Genomic DNA, 24,902 nt, shown 5'->3' on the forward strand with positions numbered 1-24,902 from the left:
CAGGAGATGTGGGTTTGAGCCTTGGGTCAGGAAGATTCCCTGGAGGAGAAAATGGCAACCCACGCCAGTATTCTTGCCTGAAAAATTCTATAACAGAGGAGCCTGACAGGCTACAAAAGTCCATGGGATCTCAGAGAGTCAGACATGACTGAGCAAGAAACCTATACCACAAGATCTTTTAGAATAACCCAGTAATACTTCTAAGAATCCATTCTACATATACAGCCATGTAATCATTAAGAGATACCTACCAGGAAGTTACAATAATAGCAAAACCATAAAATAAAAAGAAATCTAAATGCCCATTAAAACAAGATCAATGAAATAACTTATGAAAGTTCCATACAATGGAAATCTCTGCAGCCAGTAAAAAGAACAGCATCAGGAATATGGTGAATAATATTGTAATAACTTTATGTGGAGACAGATGGTTATCATGACACCAGACCCGTCATGGGGATCACTTCATAATGTGTGCAAGTGTGAAATCATTATGTGGCACTCCTGAGACTAACATAATACTGTACACCAACTATATGTTTCAATTTAAAAAATAAAAGAATAAGAGATACTTATACATAATACATAGAACAGCACTGCCGGGGGTGGGGGGGGGGGGGGGGGCGTGGTGTTTAAAGAAAAGGGAGGACCTCCAAGAAGGTTCCACCAGCGGGCACCTTCTAGGACTGCTGCTGCCAATGCCTCTAACCCTGAGGCAGGCCCCTGCTAACCCACACCTCCAGGGGAGACCTCCCAACACTAGCAGGAGGAGATGAGTGCCCGTCCTCCTACTCCGCCACCCTGAAGTAACGTCCCATGAAATCATTAGATATTGACCCCTTGTGTTCAATGTGGCATTATCTAAAATAGCCAAGATGTGGAAGTAAGTGCTTACTGACGAATGGATAGAAAAAGGAAATATAAGAATATATGTATATGTATGTGAATATATATACACACATATATCTGTATTTATATATTCATATATAACATAATTGTATATATATTTATATATCTGTTTTATATACATACATATACAAATATTATTCAGCCACAAAAAAAAAAAAAAAAAAAAAGAATCCCTGTGATTTGTGACCAAAAAAAAAAAGGAAAAGCCATATATGTAAAACTTTGTGGAAGTACACCCAAGAAACAGTTAACAGTGAGCCTTCCTTAGATGGAACAAAGGAACTTTTCACTTTTCTATTTTATATGCCCCCGTACTGTTTTAATAGTTTACCATAGGAAAGTATTATTTAAAAATAAACTCACACATAAAATCTATCTTTAGCCCAAGATGTGACTGGGAAAGATTTTAATTCTGTTACTTTTCAAAGAGATTAGGAATCTTCTTCAGAATAACGCCCTAAATTGACCCAATGAGGTTAATTATGACATTGGACAATGGAAAAAATAATAATCAGATTTTTTTTGTATTCCTAATTAGTAATATACCTCAGAAACAGAGTGTAAAATACATATATACTAGACTTAGTTTTTGGACTGACTTATGAAGCAGTGAATTGCACTTTATATCCCAGTGTCTGACCCTCAAATTTCAAGCCAATCAACAGCTGAATTTTTAGTAAGCAGTACAAAACCATGGTCCATCTAGTCAAAGCTATGGTTTTTCCAGTGGTCATGTATGGAAGTGAGAGTTGGACTGTGAAGAAAGCTGAGCACCGAAGAATTGATGCTTTTGAATTTTTGGAGAATTTTAAATTGAATTCTGAATTGTTTTTAATTTGAATTTGAATTTGAATTGAGTTGAATTTTGAATTGTTGGAGAAGACTCTTGAGAGTCCCTTGAACTGCAAGGAGATCCAACCAGTCCATCCTAAAGGAGATCAGTCCTGGGTGTTCAATGGAAGGATTGATGCTGAAGCTGAAACTCCCAATACTTTCGCCACCTCATGAGAAGAGTTGACTCACTGGAAAAGACCCTGAAGCTGGGAGGGATTGGGGGCAGGAGGAGAAGGGGACGACAGAGGATTAGATGGTTGGATGGCATCACCGACTCGATGAACATGAATTTGAGTAAACTCAGGGAGTTGGTGATGGACAGGGAGGCCTGGCATGCTGCAGGGGGTTGCAAAGGGTCGGACACGACTGAGCGACTGAACAAAACCATGGCATACTAATCCCATGCTTTTATTTTTATTGGGTATTAACTGCTTTGCAATATTGTTTCTGCTGTACAACGAAGTGAACCAGCTGTATGTATACATATATCCCCTCCCTCTTGGACGTCCCTCCCACCTCCCCTCACCCCACCCATCTAGGTCATCACAGAGTAATCTCATGTTTTCATTTTTTTTTTCCCATTTACTCAATAAAATAAAAAACAATTCAGCAACAGCAGGACAAAGGCTATTGCTTATATATGAAAATATACAGAAAGCTAAGGTATGATCCATCATCAGTTTCTGGGTATCAACTGGGTTCACATCTGTGTATCAAACTATTTTATATTTATATTTGGACAGACTATATTTTATTATATTAGGTTGGTGCAAACATAACTGTGGTTTCAGACCATGAATTTTAAGTCATTATAACTAGGCTCAAACAACATCTTTATTAATTAAAATAGGAACCATGATCTTCAACACATTTTTGCCAATAAGAACTAAGTTTGTTTATAGCTGTAGCATAAAAATGCATGCTTTGAAATTCGACAAACTCTTGAAAACATCCTGCTAGTTGTAGAAGCAAAAGGTTGTCAAGATACTTTAAGTCGTAGTCGGTTGGTGAGAGGTCAGCTGAGTATGATGGATGAGGCAAAAACTTCATAGCCCAACTCATTCAACTTTTGAAGCACTGGTTGTGCAACGTGCAATTGGGTGTTGTCGCAGAGAACTGGGCCTCTTCTGTTGACCAGTGCCAGTTCCAGGCACTGCAGTTTTCAGTACATCTCATCGATCTGCTGAGCATACTTCTCAGATGTAAAGATTCTGCTGGGATTCAGAAAGCTGTAATGGATCAGACTGGCAGCAGAGTACCAGCAACCATGACCTTTTTCTGGTGCAATTCTGGCTAAGTGCTTTGGAGCTTCTTCTCAGTCACAATGTGATCTCATGCCACAATCCAATCAAGAAATGGTGCACTGTCGTTGTGTAGAATAAGATGACACTTCAAAATGACAACGTTTTTGATTTGCAGTCAACTCATGAGGCACCCACTTACTGAGCTTTTTCACCTTTCCAATTTGCTTCAAATGCCAAATGACTGTAGAACGGTTGATGCTGAGTTCTTCGACAACTTCTCATGTAGTTTTAAGAGGGTCAGCTTCAATGATCCTCTCAAATGGTCACTGTCAACTTCAGATGGCTGACCACTATGCTCCTCATCTTCAAGGCTCTCATCTCCTTTGCAAAACTTCTTGAACCACCACTGCACCAGTATGTTTGTTAGGAGTTCCTAAGCCAAATGCATTGTTGATGTTGTAAGTGCTTTACGTGCAAATGCAAGTGCACTGCTTTACGACCCATTTTGAAGTCAAGTAAGAAAACTGATCAAATTTGCTTTTTGTCTAACATCATTTTCCTAGTCTAAAATAAATATGAAATAAACAGCAAATACAAGCTATTAGTAGAAAAAAGAAAAAGCAAGAAATGTGTATGAAAATTATGTATAACATAACCACATTTATTTAAGAATGTATTCCAGTATCAAATGGCAAAGTTCAACAATGAAAAACTGGAATTACTTTTGTACCAACCTAATAATTATTAAGTTACAGTAAAGATTTTGGGAAGTGAATAGATATGCATTAATATAAGTTGTCTTATCACAATATTGGCAGAGAAGGCAGGTATAACCAAAGCCAAGCATCAGCTGGTTTCTCACTATTAACATAATCCATCATTCCTTAATACTCATGTAGCTTAACCTGGCACCAAGTCTAGTATCTCCTCAAATATGCCTAATTATGCTCAGGGTTGGCTATGGTTTTCAGGCTGCAACCTGCCAAGATTTTTGATTATATAAGCAGGATGTCAAAGTGATTTTGAAAAGGAAATACAAAAAATAAAAATGTATAAGAGAAATCCAAAGTTAAGAAGCATTTAGCAACAAATTTATTTACGTCACACTTCATTAATGTTGCACTGTTTATGGTTTAACTTGTATTTTATTTTTTTTTATGGTTTAACTTTAAACTATTCATCACTACTAGTAATTCTGATGGTTATTCCAGTATTTAAGTTTATTACAAACAACATAGTTACAGTCTCTTTTTTGGGGAAAAGTTGGGGAACAACAAGAGAAACAGAGGAAAAGAATACACACACTTAAAAAAAGGTTTACAGCAAAGTAAAAAAAGCTGGCATTAAATATTCTATTCTGGTTTTTATTCCAAATATGAAATTAATAATTTGGATGGAATCTAATTACTTAAATTGCTTTTGTTTTTTATTTGCACCGGCGAAACATCTTAACATTTTTGATGACTGGAATAATACAGAATAAACAAGCTGTGTCATTTAGTTTGGCATAAAAAAGAAAATACAACATACAAATGCATTGTTTTTTTTTAAACATTTTTGCTAATCTCTTAATATGATTTGTTTTCTCTACTGCTTAAATGCCAGTTTTCCATTAGTATTAAAGAGTCCTTAATAAAGAAAGTATACTATATAAAATGTCATGAACCTAAGATGAGGGAAATGTATTTTCCAGCATGGGGAAGCCAAATGATTATCTTAATGTACAAGTAATTCTTTGATTACTCATGTGCTGATTATATATGTTGTATATAAGGAAATGCAAAATACTTCTAATATAATGAAACATAATTAGGACAACAATCTCTATAAAAATAAAAGTGTCTTCCAAAGCATAAAGGACTTAATTCTTTTAAAGAATTAAGTAAAGCACAGATCTTCCAAGTAACATTCAGTAAGCAACAACCATTTATGGTTCAGCGGTTCTTCACCACCACTATACATCAGCATTACCAGGGAATATCTAAAACACTGATGCAAGGGTCTCCTTCAGACCAATCAAAGCAGAATCGCTGGGGTGTGAGACCCAACCACTGGTATTGTGCTAAGGTTCTCCAAGTAGCAATCTAACCTGCAGCCAGTGCTGAGAACCACTGCGCTTCTCCAGAAATCTAATACCCAAAAGGATGCTCTGCTAAGATTCTTTCTTTTCTTCTCCCGCCTTACAATAAACCTGTCAACAAATATTTGACATCTGCCATATGCCAGGCACTGCACTAAAAAGCAGAGAATAAAACAGGCACTTAAGGAGTTATACAATCCCTCTTGGAGTTTACAGGATCACCTTAAGATAAAGTCTCAAAAAAAAGAAAAGAAAAGATAGTCTCACTGACACCAAAATGTCACTAAACAGTATTCATTATCAAGATGAAATTCCTATAAATCCCTATTTGCACCACAGGAAGGTAGGATAGAAGGGGCAGAAGAAGGGATGGATGCTTTTCTATTTAATTCACCTCTGTTTTGCTTATTTCTTTTAATAAGAATATATGCCCTTTTATAATTTATGCATGTTTTCTAAAATTAGATTTTAAAAGTGAAGTCTTAGATAAACACAGCAAGACATATTAGTAGACTGTTGGATAGCTCCTTGGATATCTCACTGGAGAACAGTCAGGATACAGGTTTAGGTAGGGAGTCTGTGGGATTCCCAGGTGGTGGTAGTGGTAAAGAAGCTGTCTGACAATGCAGGAGACCTGGGTTCCATCCCTGGGTCGGGAAGATCCCCTAGAGGGGGCGTGGCAACCCACTCCAGTATTCTTGCCTGGAGAATTCCATGGACAGAGGAGTTTGGCGGGCTGCAGTCCATAGTGCTGCAACAAGTTGGACACAACCAAAGCGACTTCACACGCAGGGGAGTCTAGCAAGGTAAAATGACCCTAGGTTTCTTACCACTTTTCAGCAGTAGCCTTGTCTGTCTGTCTTCATCTCTTAACTACTGTTCCCTTGCCCAGCAAGATCTTGTCAAAAAGACCAAAGGTCAAAGATAAAAGTCCTCAAAGATATACTGAGCACACTACTCTCCTCTTTCCAAGTGGTTCTAACACCTAAAATTAAGTGCCATTCAGGACAAGGGAAGTAGTGGAGGCAAGTTAATAATAAGAGAATCAAATTATACAAAGAAAAGCAATTAAACCAATATGATTTTCCCCTACCAAATTAACAAAAAATAATTTAGATGATGATAATCAATGCTAGGGAAAGTGCGATGAGAAAGGCACTCTCAGTGTCAAAAGGAGTTTATGGTAAATCAAAACAGCAAGGAGAGACAGGAAAGCTTTAAGTGAACAATACAAAGAAATTGAAGAAAACAATTAGAGATCTACTAAAGATCTCTTTAAGAAAACTGGAGATACCAAGGGAACATTGCATGCAAAAACAGGCACAATAAAGGACAGAAATGGCAAGGACCTAACAGAAGCTAAAGAGATTAAGAAGTGGCAAGAACACACAAAAGAACTATACAAAGGTCTTAATGACCTGGATAATGTGTTCACTCACCTAGAGCCAGACATCCTGGAGTGCAAAGTCAAGTAGACCTTAGGAACCATTACCACAAAGCTAGTGGAGATGTTAGAATTCCAGATGAGGTATTTAAAATCCTAAAAGATGATGCTGTTAAAGTGCTGCACTCAACATGCCAGCAAATTTGGAAAACTCAGCAGCGGCCACAGGGCTGGAAAAGGTCTGTTATCATTCCAATTCCAAAGAAAGGTAATGTCAAAGAAAGTTCAAGCTACTCTACAATTATGCTCATTTCACATGCAACCAAGGTAAAGTTCAAAATCCTTCAAGTTAGGCTTCCATATATGTGAATCAAGAACGTCCAAATGTAGAAGTTAGATTTAGAAAAAGCAGAGGAACCAGAGATCAAATTGCACTATTCTTTGAAAAGATCATAGAAAAACTAAGGGAATTCAAAAAAAAACATCTACTTCTGCTTCACTGACTAGGCTAACGTCTTTGACTGTGGATCACAGCAAACTGTGGAAAATTCTTAAAGGGATGAGAATACCAGACTACCTTGCCTGCCTTCTGAGAAATCTGTATGCAGGACAAGAAACAACAGTAAGAACTAGACATGGAACAGTGAACTGGCTCAAAGTTGGGGAAGGAGTACGTCAAGGCTATATATTGTCACCCTCCTTATTTAACTTATACGCAGAGTACATCATGAGAAATGCCAGGATGGATGAAGCTCAAGGTGGAATCAAGACTGCTGGGAGAAATATCAATAACCTCAGACATGCAGATCACAACACCCTAATGGCAGAAAGTAAAGAGAGCCTCTTGATGAAGACGAAAAGGAGAGTGAAAAAGCTGGCTTAAAACTCAACATTCAAAAATCTAAAATCATGGCATCCGGTCCCACCACCTCATGGCAAATAAATGGGGAAAAAATGGAAATAGTGACAGACTTTAATTTCTTGGGCTCCAAAATCACTGTGGATGGTGACTGCAACCATGAAATTGAGATACTTGCTCCTTGGAAGAAAAGCTATGACCAACCAAACCAGCATATTAAAAAGCAGAGACATCACTTTGCCGTCCATATCGTCAAAGCTATGGTTTTTCCAGTAGTCATGTATGGATGTGAGAGTTGAACCGTAATGAAGGCTGAGTGCTGAAGAATTAATACTTTTGAACTGCAGTGCTGGAGAAGACTCTTGAGAGTCCCTTGGACAGCAAGGACATCATACTAGTCAATCCTAAAGAAAATCAACCCTGAATATTCATCAGAAGGACTGAAGCTGAAGCTCCAACACTTTGGCCACCTGATGCAAAGAGCTAACTCACTGGAAAAGACCCTCGTGCTAGGAAAGACTGAGGGCAGAAGGGAATGACAGAGGATGAGATGGTTGAATGGCATCATCAACTCAATGGACAGGAGTATGAGCAAACTTCGGGAGACAATGAAGGAAAGGGTAACCTGGAGTGCTGCAGTCCCTGGGGTCACAGAATCAGACATGACTGAGTATATGAAATCCAATTAATCTAGTCTAGCAGTGGTTCCCAAATACATGATGAAGTTGCCACCAGTCAACAAGAAATGAAAATAAAGTCAAGGTTACAAGTTTTCCATAAAGCTAAATATATTTAATCTACAGAATTGCCCTTAACTCTAAAATCATGTATTTGCTAATTTTTTGATGCTATCATGACCATCAGTTCAGTTCAGATGCTCAGTCGTTTCCGACTCTTTTCAACCCCACGGACTGCAGCACGCCAGGTTTCCCTGTCCATCACCAACTCCTGGAGCTTACTCAAACTCATGTCCGTCGAGTTGCTAATGCCATCAAACATTCTTATCCTCTGTCGTCCCCTTGTCCTCCTGCCTTCAATCTTTCCCAGCATCAGGGTCTTTTCAAATGAGTCAGCTCTTTGCATCAGGTAGCCAAAGTACTGGAGTTTCAGCTTCAGCATCAGTCCTTCCAATGAACACCCAGGACTGATTTCCTTTAGGATGGACTGGTTGGATCTCCTTGCAGTTCATGGGACTCTCAAGAGTCTTCTCCAGCACCACAGTTCAAAAGCACCAATTATTCAGTGCTCAGCTTTATAGTCCAACTCTCACATTCATACATGACTACTAGAAAAACCACAGCTTTGACTAGACAGATCTATGTTGGCAAAGTAACGTCTCTACTTTTTAAAATGCTGTCTAGGTTGATCATTAACTTTTCTTCCAAGGAGCAAGTGTCTTTTAATTTCACGGCTGCAGTCATCATCTACAGTGATTTTGGAGCCCAAAAAAATAAAGTCTCTCACTGTTTCCATTATTTCCCCATCTATTTGCCATGAAGTGATGGGACCGGAAGCCATGATCTTAGTTTTCTGAATGTTGAGTTTTAAGCCAACTTTTTCACTCTCCTCTTTCACTTTCATCAAGAGGCTCTTTAGTCCTTCTCTGCTTTCTGCCATAAGGGTGGTGTCATCTGCATATCTGAGGTTATTGATATTTCTTCCGACAATCCTGTTTCCAGCTTGTGCTTTATCCAGCCTGGCATTTCACATGATGTATTCTGCATGTAAGTTAAATAAGCAGGGTGACAATATACCGTCTTGATGTACTCCTTTCCCGATTTGGAACCAGTCTGTTGTTCCATGTCCAGTTCTAACTGTTGCTGCTTGACTTGCATATACATTTCTCAGGAGGCAGGTCAGGTGATCTGGTATGCCCATCTCTTTCAGAATTTTCCACAGTTGTTGTGATCCACACAGTGAAAGGCTTTGGCGTAGTCAATAAAACAGAAGTAGATGTTTTTCTGGAACTTGTTGCTTTTTCAATGATCCAGCAGATGTTGGCAATTTGATCTCTGATCCCTCTGCCTTTTCTCAATCCAGCTTGAACATCTGGAAGCTCATGGTTCACATAATGTTGAAGCCTGGCTTGGAGAATTTTGAGCATTACTTTGCTAGCATGTGAAATGAGTGCAATTGTGCAGTAGTTTGAACGTTCTTTGGCATTATCTTTCTTTGGGATTGGAAAGAAAATTGACCTTTTCCAGTCCTGTGGTCACTGTTGTGTCTTTCAAATTTTCTGGCATATTGACTGAAGCACTTTCACAGCATCATCTTTTAGGATTTGAAATAGCACAACTGGAATTCCATCACCTCCACTAGCTTTGCTCGTAGTGATGCTTCTTAAGGCCCACTTGACTCTGCATTCCAGGATCTGGCTCTAAGTGAGTGATCACACCATCATGGTTATCTGAGGCATGAAGATCTTTTTGTACAGTTCTTCTGTGTATTCTTGCCACCTCTTCTTAATATCTTCTTCTTCTGTTAGGTCCATACCATTTTGTGGCGTAAGATGGTGGAGTAGAAGGATCTGTGCTCATCTTCTGCAAGAACTCCAAAACTACAACTCACTACTGAACCACCATCAACTGAAGAATGCTGGATCCCACCAAAAAAGATACCCCGTGTCCAAGGGCAAAGGAGAAGCCCCAGCAAAATGGTAGCAGAGGCGAAATCATGTTTAGAATCAAACCCCATACCCACCAGAGACACTCAGAGGGCTCAAACAAACCTTGGACACACCAGGACCCAGAGACCCCGCAGAGACTGAGGCAGAACTGTGTCTGAGTGTCTCCTGTGAAGTTACCGGTCAGCAGCAGCCTGCCACAGGGGCAGGAGCTCTGGGTGCAGCAGACCTGGGTATGGCATAAGCCCTCTTGGAGGAGGTCACCATTAACCCCACCACAGAGCCGCCAGAACTTACACAGGACTGGGGAAACAGGCTCTTGGAGGGTCAAACTATGGTGGAGGGAACACAGCCCCGCCCATCAACAGAAACTTGGATTAAACATTTACTGAGCATAGCCCTGCCTATCAAAACAAGACCCAGTTTCCCTCTCAGCCAGTCTCTCCCATCAGGAAGCTTCCATAAGCCTCTTATCCTTATTCATCAGGGGGCAGATAGAATGAAAACCACAGTCACAGAAAACTAACCAAACAGATCACATGGACCACAGTCTTGTCTAATTCAATGAAACTATGAGCCATGCCATGTAGGGCCACCCAAGACAGATGGGACATGGTAGAGTTCTGACTGTGGTCCACTGGAGAAGGGAATGGCAGACCACTTCAGTATTCTTGCCTTGAGAACCCCATCAACAGCATGAAAAGGCAAAAAGAAAGGACCCTGAAAGATGAACTCTCCACGTCGGTAGGTGCCCAAAATACTACCAGAGATCAGTGGAGAAATAACTCCAAAAAGAATGAAGAAACTGAGCCAAAGCAAAAACACCACCCAGTTGTGGATGTGACTGGTGCTGGACTTAAAGTCCGATGCTGTAAAGAGAAATACTGCATAGGAACCTGGAATGTTAGGTCCGTGAATCAAGGTAAGTTGGAAGTGGTCAAACAGGAGATGGCAAGCATGAACATTGACATTTTAGGGAATCAGTGAGTTAAAATGGACTGGAATGGGTGAATTTAACTCAGATGACCATTATATCTACTATACTGTGGGCAAGAATTCCTTAGAAGAAATGGAGTAATCATCATAGTAAACAAGAGTCCAAAATGCAGTACTTGGATGCAATCCCAAAAATGACAGAATGATCTCTGTTCGTTTCCAAGGCAAACCATTCAATATCAAAGTAATCATGACCATAAAAACAGATAAATGCTGGAAAAGAGGGGTTCTAATGCCCTTACTTGAAACAAATGGAAAATTGACTAATACACCTGGTCCCTCAATCTCTGTGTATGGGGGGTGGTAGGGGTGTAAAATCAGAACAATGTGATACAGACCTCTGCACTTATGAAGAATCCGGCGAGTTTTTAAATAACCAAATAAAATTTAGAAGTTTCTGACAGACAGAAGCAAAGACAGTATCTAGGGAATTCCCTGACGATCCAGTGATTAGGACTCAGTGCTTTCACATAGGGGCCTGGCTTCTATCCCTGGTCGGGGAACTAAGATCCTGCAAACTGCGTAACATGACCAAAAAACACCCAGTACCTGTAACTGGTACAACCACTACGGAGAAAAGAATGGAGATTCCTTAAAAAACTGATAGTAGAACTATCATATGATCCAGCAATCCCACTCCTGGGCATATATCCAGAGAAAACCACAGTTTGAAAACATACATGCATCCCAATGTTCACTGCAGCACTTTTTACAACCACCCAGATGCAAAAGCAACTTAAATGTCCACTGACAGAGGCATGGATAAAGACAATGTAGTAACACATACACTGTGGAATATTATTCAGCCACAAAAAGGAATGAAATAATGCCATTTGCAGCAACATGGATGGACCGAGACATTATCATACTAAGTGAAGTAAATCAGATAGAGAAAGGCAAATATCACATACTGCTTATATGTGGAATCCAAAAAAGAAACAAGTACAAATGAACTTATTTACAAAACAGAAAGAATCACAGACTCTGAAAGCAAACTTATGGTTACCAAGGGGAAACGTGGGCGGGAAGGACCAATCAGGAGTCTGGAATCAACAAATACACACTACACATAAAATAATCGACAAGGACCTACTGTACAGCACAGGGAACCCTACTCAGTATTCTGCAATAACCTACATGCAAAAAGAACCTGAAAAAGAATAGATACGTGTGTATATATATACAACGAATCCTTTTGCAGTGCACCTGAAACTAACACAACACTGTAAATCAACTATAAGAAAAAAATTTTTAAAGACAGTATCTAATAATAAAGTTTCTGTCCAGGAAAAAAATTTTATCTTTACTCACACACAATGCTCCTGACGCCAGATATTTTGGGACTTCTCCCCCCAACACGAACCAATTCTCCAACACCCACTGGATATCCTGCGATTCAATTCTGACACTAACTAGAGTTAGTGCAGATCCCATAAAGTAAGGGTTTAGTCCCACGAGACTGCCCCCATCCCCACTTCAGACACCAATTACAAATAGAAGGTCCCCATGTTACCCACAACTTCTGTTTGACTTGGCTACAAACTGGAGATTTCCATGACCCCCTCCTTGGATTCAAACACCTGCTAGAACAGTTCACAGAACTCAGGAAAACACTTATGTTTACTAGTCTATTATATAACAAGAAAATATGATAAAGGACGCAGATAAACAGCCAGATGAAGATACGCACAGGGGGAGATCCAGAAGGGTCCAGTGCAGGAGCTTCGGTCTCCATGGGGCTGGGATGAACCCCCCCCACAGCATACCTACCAGCAGGTGTGTTCATCAACTCAGAAGCTCTCTCAACTCCATACTTTCAGTATTTTTACAGAGGATTCATCACACAGGCATGATCAAGTATTACCTCAATCTCTACCCCCTCTCCTCCTTCAGGAGGATGGAGGGGGCAGGGGAATGCAGGTGAAAAGTTCCAAGCTTCTAACCACAGCTTCGTCCTTCTGGTGACCAACCCCCATCCTGAAGCTATCTGGAGCCTACCAACCGTCACCTCATTAGGTCAAAAGACACTCCCATCACCCAGGAAATCCTGAGAGATGTAGGAGCTCTGTGTCAGGAATCAGGGTCAAAACACAAATATTAGACCAGTAGACATTTCAAATACTCTTTTCACTTTGGAATTCACAGGGGTTTCAGGAGCTCTGTGCCAGGAACCAGGAGCAGAAATCAATTCACGTATTTTCTGTTATTTCACAGCCCACATTCTTGGTCTCTGGCCAACCCCCCTAACAGCAAAATGACACACAACTCAAAAAAGACACTGGCACATTGTTAGAATCCCATTCAGTCATTAATAACTGGACCATCTGTCATCATATGATATGAAAAATAATTTCCAGGCATGGCCACTTGGGTTTGCAGGCTTCCAATTAAACTCGTCAGGGTCCAAATGCAGGTATGGTCTAGGCAAACATATGATTTCATTCTTTAAGTTGTCTGGTGTAACTGAACTAAGATATGATATTATCTACTACTCTGAGCCCTTCTGAGGTGTTAATATTGGATTTCCCTCACTATAACAACCCATTTATTTGTTTCTTTATCTTCAGCTCTTCCAACCCAAACTCTTCCAACTTTAGAAGGAACATCAGGTTCAGCCACTGTGCTGATCTAGATAGCAAACAGCAATACTAGTTTAGCAAGTTCCCCCCCTTCAATCCACTCATTCATTTAGGGTAAGGTTACAAACGTATAGAACTACTGGGCTATTTCTACCACCAGGCAATATAGAGACATTCACTGTTGACCTCAATTTTGCAAGATGGAATGAAAGCACAACACACCCCACCAGACACTTAGGAACCTTGGCCCCAAATCTAAAATTAGAGTTAGTTTCTTGCTTAAGAACCATCCATTTCCAGCACTTGTATTTGCAGCCCTGGCCCTGGCAACCACTGCATCAAGCAGGTGAAAAAAGTTGATATGACATGGGGAAGAAAGAAAAAAATATAGTTATTACATCAGCATTCTTCTCCTTTGGTAAGAATTGCATAGTCATTCCATACCCTCTTCCCCAGATTCACCAAAAGAGAACTCTATATAGAGTACAGCCACTCCTTTAACCACACCCCATGCTGTGAGTACACTTTGATGGTATATAATAAGCCAGCCTTTCACATCTGTATCTCCCCCATGTTAGATAACCAATGTTTTAATTGCCCATTCCAGTTCTCCATCAAACTAGTACCCTGCGGAGGCTCTCTCTCTGCCCACTGTTGGGACATTATGGGCTATAAAGTATATTCTTTGGTCTGAAGAGATGATGGTCGACCATCCAAATTGGTACAATTACCTTCTCTTCTGGTTCTTTTAAAGCACTCTTGAACACTGGCATCTACCATCAAGTAAGCAAAGCCTGGTCCAGAGTCAGTGTCTACTCTATCGGGACTCATTTGTAGCCCCTCAGGCCCACCAGCACCAGGCTCACTTACCAGCTATGTTCAAGCCTTTCCACCAGAGCAATCTGACATAACCATCTGCTGCCTTTGTCTCTTTTGCTTGAAGACAGAACATTATTCTGTCAACAATTACTGTCACTTTGTGCCTCAGGGGTACAAGAGAATTACGTCTATAGATTCAGACTATCTCTGCATTCCCGCAGTGTCCCCAGATCCACTCATTCAGGCACCACCTCAAGAAATCACACAGGCATATTTGCTTATTGATCCTAATCACCTTCTGAACCTAGAAGTGGCTTCTCCTAGTGGGCATCAAGAAAGTCCTACTTTAATGCACCCTTCAAATTCCCACAGTAATTCCCACAGGGCTCTGCCCCTTAAGGGCATCCCTTAAACAGGCCAGGTTTTCACTACTCTTCTGCCTGACCATATGGCCTGGCCACAGGCCACTGCCCATCAGTCAAACTCAAACAGGGGTTTTTACCACTGTTAAATTCTTACTCTAGGAAAGAAGAGGACTCCAGGAAAACAGCATGCAATTCAACCCACTGAGCTAATGTCCTTACCTTCTTCAATCAGTGGTGGCCTTCCAAATAGGATGCTGTCCATTCACCTTGCAACTGTCATTCACAAACTAAGTAACTCTTTGCTGGTCAGTTATAGGACACTGCTAGGTGACAACAGAACCCAGCAGCTGCTCACAGTTCCACAGCCAGTCCTGGGGGGAAAGAGGCTCCCTGCTCTTCAGGATCCCCTCCTCACACGCCCCAGGCAGTACGATTCTGTGTAAACCATTTCCACTTTACTACTCTTCTGGGCACTGCCCTCCCCCAGAGTGTTTATCAGACATTATGCAAGACATCACGAGTATTTCACATTTCAAGATTACTTTATGAGTTTTAGTCATAGTGGCAGTTTCAATTAATGTGCAATAGCAAGCCAATAACTACCCTTCAACTGGGAATTCTGCTGTCTAAAGTCCTAGAAGTTGCTGCTGGGAGGCATTCGGGTACACACAGGGCTATCACACAGAGAATTTGTTCATACCAACACTCCAACTTCTACCCTATATTGTGTGGGTTTGGTCCATCTCATTGGACCACTTAGCAGGTCCAATTAATATTGCTTGAAGGGTAGATTTACATGCCTTCTGTTTTACGATACTATGTGGTACAGGAAACATTCCCTGATCAGATACAATGTCCATCCTCATTATGTAATCAGGTAAAAGTCTGATCAAACATATCAATCTCCCACAAACTTTCACCTTACATTCTTAACTGTAGACTCCACTAGGGCTGATATTAACAGGTTTTTATTTTACAATACTAAGTGAGGGAAGCAATCCCCATCCAGATATAACACCCATTCCCATAAAATATTCAGATAAAGGAGATACAGCTTTTTTACATAAAGCCTGTTTAAACATTCCTACTTTCATAATTCTATCAACTCTTATACTTTTATGTTCTCAGCTGCATCGGGTTTCACAAATGGTTTTGGTACCACAGGGCAAGATGCTCTCCTATCAAAAAATCCTGGGAAATTCTCTGCTTTCTGACCATTATCCACTCTACTGCAAAAGGTTTCAGGGTACTCCCACCATAGGCTGAGCCAAGGGACCCTGGTCCTCTTTGTCAATTTTTTTTTCACCCATGCCACAAGGCATGCGGGATACTAGTTCCCCGACCCGGGATCAAACCTATACTCCTTGCAGTGGAAGTGGGAAGTGTGGCATCCCAACCACTGGACTGCCACAGAAGTCCCCCTTTGGGTCAATTTTTATCCCATTTAATCTGCCTAACCAATGACCAAAGCATTTGCTGGTCATGTTTCTCACTGCACTCTCAGTCTTTGGACTTTTAGACTTCTTCAAACTAAACAGCAGATTCAAGGCCCTTTACTCTTCAGGGATCAGAACGAGGTCCCTTCAGCCTGCCCAGCCTTGGATAGTGCAGTATTAAAGCCTTTGTTTCAACCCAATTAAAGTCCGTTTTATTCATCCCATTTCTTAAAAGTCATCTAAAGCCTTCCATTCTCCATTCTGCTTTCCATGGGTTGGATCCCATGATTCTTCCCTATTTCCTTTGTTTTGCTAAAAATATTTGCTTTATTCCCCACATTTCTAAAACCTGTTTTAAAATGTTTGCCTTAAAATAAACAGATGGATCTTTAATCCATTTTGAGTTTATTTTTGTGTATGGTGTTAGAAAGTGTTCTAGTTTCATTCTTTTACAAGTGGTTGACCAGTTTTCCCAGCACCACTTGATAAAGAGGTTGTCTTTTTTCCATTGTATTAAAGATCTAAATGCAAGACCAGAAACTATAAAACTCCTAGAGGAGAACATAGGCAAAACACTCTCCGACATAAATCACAGCAGGATCCTCTATGACCCACCTCCCAGAATATTGGAAATGAAAGCAAAAATAAACAAATGGGATCTAATGAAACTTAAAAGCTTTTGCACAGCAAAGGAAACTATAAGCAAGGTGAAAAGACAGCCCTCAGAATGAGAGAAAATAATAGCAAACGAAGCAACAGACAAAGGATTAATCTCAAAAATATACAAGCAACTCCTGCAGCTCAATTCCAGAAAAATAAATGACCCAATCAAAAAATGGGCCAAAGAACTAAACAGACATTTCTCCAAAGAAGACATACAGATGGCTAACAAACACATGAAAAGATGCTCAACATCACTCATTATCAGAGAAATGCAAATCAAAACCACAATGAGGTACCATTGCACACCATTCAGGATGGCTGCTATCCAAAAGTCTACAAGCAATAAATGCTGGAGAGGGTGTGGAGAAAGGGAACCCTCTTACACTGTTGGTGGGAATGCAAACTAGTACAACCGCTATGGAAAACAGTGTGGAGATTTCTTAAAAAACTGGAATTAGAACTGCCATATGACCCAGCAATCCCACTTCTGGGCATACACACCAAGGAAACCAGATCTGAAAGAGACACGTGCACCCCAATGTTCATCGCAGCACTGTTTATAATAGCCAGGACATGGAAGCAACCTAGATGCCCATCAACAGACGAATGGATAATGAAGCTGTGGTACATATACACCATGGAATATTACTCAGCCATTAAAAAGAATTCATTTGAATCAGTTCTAATGAGATGGATAAAACTGGAGCCCATTATACAGAGTGAAGTAAGCCAGAAAGATAAACACCAATACAGTATACTAACACATATATATGGAATTTAGAAAGATGGTAATGATAACCCTATATGCAAAACAGAAAAAGAGACACAGATGTATAGAACAGACCTTTGGACTGTACGGGAGAAGGCAAGGGTGGGATGATCTGAGAGAACAGCATCGAAACATGTATATTATCAAGTGTGAAACAGATCGCCAGTCCAAGCTGGATGCATGAGACAAGCACTTGGGGCTGGTGCACTGGGGTGACCCAGAGGGATGGGATGGGGAGGGAGGTGGGAGGGGGGTTCAGGATTGGGAACACATGTAAATCCATGGCTGATTCATGTCAATGTATGGCAAAAACCACTACAATATTGCAAAGTAATTAGCCTCCAACTAATAAAAATAAATGGAAAAAAAAAAAAGTTTGCCTTGCTAAGATCAGTTCCTTGACTCTCTCCTTTGCCTTTCCTCATTATTACTAACCTAATGTTTTTATTGGCATCTATGTAAGATCCCTTGTAGCTCAGTCTGTAAAGAAATCTGCTTGAAGTGCAGGAGACCTGGGTTCAATCCCTGGGTTGGGAAGATCCCACAGAGAAGGAAATGGCAACCCACTCCACGATTGTTGCCTGGAAAATCGTTGCCTGGTGGGCTGCAGTCTATGGGGTCAGAAAGAGTCGGGCACAACTGGGCAACTAACACTTACTTATGTAAGATCCAGAGGGCAAGCTGAAGCAGCAAATGCAAAAGCCTTCCACATCTGTCCCTTGGCTTTGCAGCAGTAAAGTTATATGGGGTGCCCATATAAGAGTTCCCCCTCAACCACAGCAGTTACCATGGACTGGGTAACAAACATATTCAGCAGGTGACTATCTCAATTATCAGAAAGATAAACCCACGGGGCTTATATACAAACGCACTGTTTGCTTTCCCTTGATATTTATTGGAGGTGGTGGGCAGTCCTCTTCTTCAGGGATAGGGAGACCTTACAGTGGCTTCTGTCCAATCCATTAGGCTGGCTGTTCCCTCAGGAACAAACTGCTTTGTGTCTGAATCACATATGGCCATCAGTGATTGTTTCATGGTAAGCTGTGGGTCTCTCATCAACTCAAACATGCTTTTCCCCATTGTAGCATCTAAAACCAGATACTGCTACTAAATTAATTACTCCACAATCCATTTTTATAAAGGTTCTTCAGGGTATTCCTTGGTCTTCAGTAAGCTGGTATTACTGATCCACAAAAGCAAACATCTTCTTCACACTATATTCCCTGATTTCAGTAGTTTCTTGGTTTTCCTCTCCTCCCACCCTGACTATATTCTTGGTGACCAGAGGTCTAAGAGGTACTTTCTGCTATCCTTGCATAACTTTTTCCTTGGTGGGCAGCTTTGAGGCCAATGACCAAACCTCTGACTTAGTGAAATCTGACCTTGGTCCAACATCAAGGTCTGACTCAGGACTCACTTTTAATTTCAATTTTAGCTCTTACTCATTATATTACAAAGAAAAGGCAAAAGAAAACTCCAGTACTCTTGCCTGGAAAATCCCATGGATGGAGGAGCCTGGTAGGCTGCAGTCTATGGGGTCTCGAAGAGTTGGACACGACTGAACAACTTCACTTTCACGTTTCACTTTCATACATTGGAGAAGGAAATGGCAACCCACTCCAGTGTTCTTGCCTGGAGAATCCCAGGGACAGAGGAGCCTTGTAGGCTACCATCTATGGGGTCACACAGAGTCAAACACGACTGAAGTGACTTAGCAGCAGCAGCATTGTATTACATTATTTCAATGTCAGCTATTATTATTTGGTTATCACAATAACCAAGAGATTAAACATTTCACCTTTTTGTTAGTTTCCATTTCCTTATGCATCCAGTGAACCAACATGCTGGAAATTTGATTCATCTCTAAATTCCATTGGTAACTTTCACCGTTAGTAACTGAGAGCAGCAAAGCTGCTGCTCCATACCATGGGTGACCACATGCTCTCCCAGGAATCAAAGGCTCTGCATCCCCTGCCTTTTATCCTTTCTCTTCCCAAACCATGTTTCCATGAGCCAGGTCCATTCTAGCAAGTCTCACTCCTGTGATACCAAATGTCCAGGAAAAACTCCCTATGCTAAAAGAAAAAATAATGACACTCATTAAAACCTGGTAAGAAAGACTTTATTCAAGGTGATGCAGGTTATCTCTATGAGTACACGGACTAAAATGATGGAATTCTGCAGTGGGGGAAGAAATTGAGCTCAACTCCAAATACTGCATGTGCTAATACAGATTCACAGCCACGAAGCAGGGTGGACAGACAAGGTCAATGGATGGAAAACTGGAAACAAGGGGAAGGGGGGTTCTGGCTAAATAGACCTAAGTGGATTCTTGCTGAAAACAATCCATGGTGATCAGACATCACCTGAGAGATGGCAGAAGATGAGAAACCAGATCACAGATCAAGGGTGATCAGATATCAAGGGTTTATTGCTAAACTGACTTAGCAGGATTCTTGCTAAAACTGCATTTTACAAAGAAGTATACAGATGAGCCTAGAAGAAGGTGGTTCAGGAGTCCGATTAAAATTTAGTCAAAGAATCTTTGTCAGGCCCCTTTCTGTTCAAGGAGAGGAGAAACATATGTCTATTTTCTCAGTCAGTGGTCTTTTGCTCATTAAGGACCAGGGTAAACCTTCTGTGGAGACTTGGTATTAGTGGATATTTGCTCAATGGTGCCAGCAGTCAAGCATTTAATAATGGCAGTTTCTATGAAAATAAAAGAGAAACCAAAATTAATAACTAGAGACCCAGTTTCTCAATCCAGACGCAGCCAGTTGGGATTCTTAGATTTTGACCTTGAAGCATCTTTTAATTGTAGAGTGAGGATGGCAGTGGTCACCTGAAGAAGTCTCCTGATTTGCAGTTTCAGTGTCTCTGGTGAAGGCACTAACTGTTTAGGGGGCACAGAGGTTGCCCATATATAAGGTGTTGTGGTCTTTTTTTTTTAGGCTTATACCAAGTCATCTAGCTTCATCTTGCAGAATTTCAGGAAAAGGGCAACTTTAGTTCTCAGTGATGCCATGTCAGGAGGGTGGGAAAAAAACTGGAAACATCAGTTTGGAGCATCACAGCCAGATATCAGAGGAAACTAGAACTGAGAATGTGGTAAGGACTGGCCAATGTGCAAGACAGAATTCACAAGACTGCTGTACAGTTTTTTGGTTTTTTTTTTTCCTATTTTTTTTTCCATTTATTTTTATTAGTTGGAGGCTAATTACTTTACAATATTGTAGTGGTTTTTGCCATACACTGACATGAATCAGCCATGGATTTACATGTGTTCCCCATCCTGATCCCCGCTCCCTGCACTACAGTTTTATACTAAAACAAAAAACATTCTCTCTACAGTCAACCTTTTAATTCTTGCTTGCAAATTCTGATCTCATTAGATTGGTCCTGATTATTTACGTAAGTGCAGCAAGAATAGTGACTGACCATATAAGTAGGCTCTTTTTGAGTTGGTTCTACTGAAACTTACCAAAAGGAAACTCAGATTAGGCTTTTAAATGCCTCTCGAGGCTAGGAAGACAGCTCAGGAAGTAGCCACCAGACTTCATCTCCCATTCCTAAAGATTCAGGTGAATTTTGCTTTTCTTGGGGTTCCCAAGATATCCTAAGGGTCCTGAGCCAGCCCAGAAGTGACTTTCCTTACTCACCTATGAGGTTGGGAACCTCATCAGCCAGATACCAGGCCAGTTTTCCCAAGAACACTGGTCCATGAACTCAACCTTGGTAGCTTAAACCAGATTCCATACACAGTTCACTCTTAAATATAACATATCAATCAAAGCCATAGTAATATATCAATCATTTACAAGTTGGATCCTGTTACAAGAGCATATTATTGAACTTATTCAAATTACTACACTGTCATGAAAATAAGAATACTAGCTGAAAGTTTCTGAATTCTGGAGAAACCAAGTAGGGAGAAAAAGTAATTGTTTCTTCTTTGTTCACAAAGGTATTACTGTTGTTAAGCTATACATAACACAACAGAAAAGAAAAAGGTTATTTAAATCTGAAGAAAAAAACATTAAAGAACCAGCATTGCTTCAAATAAAGAGTGATAAAAAATTATAACCATTCTCATTAGTTTATCAGTCTGATGTAATTAATTATTATTCTAATTGGTCTTGGGTTAACCGTTTTATCAATTCATCAGCTTCATTACTTCTGGAAATTCTCAGTCTTGTGGCATGGCCTTCCTGATGCCATCATGGAGCATTCTTGCCTGTGGCTGACTGTTTATACTTTCAGAGAAGGAGAGTAAAACAACAACTTATTCATGAATGAAAAAAGACTTAAAATGGCTATGATTAAAGTTCTGATGAAAGTTCATTTGATAAGGAAAATTAGTTATCTCTGTGGCATATAATACTTCCACATAATAACCAGACAACAAGGCTATTTCATATCTCTATGAACTCCATAATTTTTCTGAAACACCTATATTAGTAACTTATATCCACACATGTATAACCTAAGGTTTGTCCTCATTTACTTCCTATGCTTCTCATGTAATTTAAAATATCAAATAAACCTAATTAGTTTAACATATCCTTTTATAAAGTGAGAGACATATCCTTTGAGATTTTCCAGGGACACTCTGGAAAGTCTCAAAGTTAGTTTGAAATCAAACAGATTCCATTCAGAATTTGATTTTGTGAGGTCAAAAACATCAAAAAGTTTTAAAAACCTGACTAAGATCACAGGTCATTGTGAAACAATACTCAGTTATCCATTTAAACAAAGTGGAAAAAGATTTCAAACGCAAATACAGAAAGTCACAGATGCTTTAAAAAAAAATAGCTCTTCTAATAAGAGAAAACTCAATTTTTTAAAGTAATCAAAGATCTGAAAAAAAACAACATGAAATACAGGAAATTAGTTTGATAAGATACAAAATCTTTGTCTCCTAGACAGATTACTTAGAAGGCAAAGGCACAGGAAGGACTTAGCTGGTGGGCCAATGGTTAGGAATCCACTTGCAGGGGACAAGCATTCTATTCCTGGTCCCAGAAGATCCCACATGCCACTGGGCAACTAAGCCCATGCACCACAACTACTGAGATCTTAAAAGGAGTGGATCAATGATCCAATAAAACTCTAGGATTCCAGTTTTGCATCAGGAATACTTATGCAACTGCTCGTTTATCTCTAAGCTAATTTGAACAGAACTGGATTTTATAAATTAATTTGGTAATTTCATCTAGAAATAGAAAAATTCACATCTATCTACAACATATATACAGACCCACATAAACATACACACAGATTCTAACAGATCTAAGGTTTCACTGGAAAATTTTAGTCCTAAGTTAGTAAACACAGAAATATAAACTCACTGGTTTATATAAAATAATAACCTCTTGTATTTTCACTGTATTTTTATGTGAGTTGTGTTTATGGCAAATGGGACAAGTTAAGGTTATCTGTTTACCAATTTTGTACAGACCACGTTCCCTTGCCCTGATAGGTAATCATATGGAGACTATGGACCAAATTTTTTAGGTGTTGACCGAGGAGATATAAAGAGACTTATCTGGATGTCTCCAAAGCCCATTCAACTGGTGAAAACATCCAGTGTATTTCCAATCAGGCTTTTTCCTTTTCAGTTGTTTTTGGGGGTCCCTAAGTTCCTCAATAGACTCCAGCGAAGAGCAGGTGGTCCAAAGTTCAAGTGACTATAAAGATGGAGGTGGAAAAAGGTTTGGCAGGGTGGACATAGGGATGAAGGATGAAGGGATTTTGAGGGAGACATATCCCAGGTGGCGCTAGTGGTAAAGAACCTGCCTGCCAATGCAGGAGATGTAAGAGACATGACATGGGTTCAATCTCTGGGTGAGGAAGATCCTCTGGAGAAGGGAATGGCAATCCACTCTAGTATTCCTGTCTGGAGAATCCCATGGACAGAGGAGCCTGGCAGGCTACAGTCTGTGGGGTTGCAAAGAGTTGGACACGACTGAAGTGACTTAGCGCGCACACATGCATCATAGGATTCAAGGGAACTGGAAGGAAGACCGAAGGCGGTGAGAAAGCAGAGGAGGAGCAGAGCAAAGAGAAGGAGAGGTCTTAGAGGAGCCAGTGTAGAAAGGTCTCAAGTTTCCCAAAGAAGTCCGTGAAATTCCCTATTATCCTCAATAAAAGCATGCCAATAAGAATGGAGGCAGACAGAGTCAGCAGGGATTCAAGAAGAGGGTTTGAGCCATCTGATAAGTTCTCATGGAAGAAGTAGGACCCGAGAGAGAGAGAGGCCTCACAGACAGCCAGGAAGAAAGATTTCCAGCGTAAGGGGTCAAGGAATAATCCCCACTCAGGAAAAACAGAGCCAGGAAGAAGAAATTTCCAGGCCAGTAAGTACGCCTCAAACAAAGAAGCCTAGGACTCTAACTGAGCTTTCTTACAAACACGGAACCTGGGACTCTAACCCAGCCTGTGTTTATCTAGGACTCTATCCCATTTTCTGCAGCATACAGTTAACCTCTGAACAAGATGAAGGTTAGGGGCACCGACCATCTGCAAAGTTAAAAATCCACAGGTAACTTGTAATTGCCTTCCAAACATGAGGTTTCTCTGTATTCAAGGTTCTGCATCTGTGGATTCACCCAACATGGACCGTGTAGTACTGGAGTATTTATTTACAGTTCAAACCCATGCTGTTCAAGGTCAACTGTACTCAGACTCTTAAACATCTAAATCTGTCCTTACCAGCTTCCACCGATGTTTGTCCGGTGCAATGGTTCAGGAGTCGGACTCACCAATGGATCCCCGATCAATCAGTCAGGAGTGAAGATAACGACTTCAAAGGTATGCACTTACGGTCCTGGGTGAGAGGTCCGGGGGTCCAGTGATGAATCTGACCCTATCCCGAGTTGTGGCACCACAAACTGTTAAAAGGAAAAAAATATTCAATGATATTTGTTACAGCATGGTAAGGAAGACTTTTGGGGATGAGGCTTTCTCCATAAAGGAACCACTGCAAAGAAGTTTTGAAGTTTGGGAAAAGAGATTGGGCTTAACTCTGAATAATACTCCATGAATAAGAGGAAACTCACAGCTAAGGAGCCAAGTAGGGTTGGTGAATGGAAAATTACTAAGAGTAAACATCAGGGAAAGGGGATTTTTAACTCAAGAGACCCAACAGGATTCTTGCTGAAGACAGGTCAGGGTAATCAAATATCACCTGGGGGGTGCTATAGGTGGAGGAATCTGATCAGATACTGAGGATGGGGGATTCCCACTACACTGACTCAGTAGAGATACCGCTAAAACTGCATTTTACAAGAATGTGCAGAGAGGGTCCAGGATAAGGTTCAGGAGCCTGACTAAAGTTTGGTCA

The 24,902-nt window shown here is 40.5% G+C and overlaps 1 protein-coding gene across 3 annotated transcripts in view; it reads right to left on the reverse strand.

The window, feature by feature from the left end:
- LRIG2 (leucine rich repeats and immunoglobulin like domains 2) overlaps nt 1-24,902 on the reverse strand; it is a 62,140-nt gene that overhangs the window by 33,734 nt on the left and 3,504 nt on the right. Inside the window, exon 2 of one of the 3 annotated variants that reach the window (XM_061121122.1) lies at nt 24,272-24,450. The exons of the other annotated variants lie outside the window; for them this stretch is intronic. The gene's annotated coding sequence lies outside the window, so the exon portion shown is untranslated. The remainder of the gene's footprint in view (nt 1-24,271; nt 24,451-24,902) is intronic. 3 annotated transcript variants of the gene reach the window in all.

The sequence above is a fragment of the Dama dama genome, chromosome 20 (assembly GCF_033118175.1).
Source record: "Dama dama isolate Ldn47 chromosome 20, ASM3311817v1, whole genome shotgun sequence".
NCBI lineage: Eukaryota > Metazoa > Chordata > Mammalia > Artiodactyla > Cervidae > Dama > Dama dama.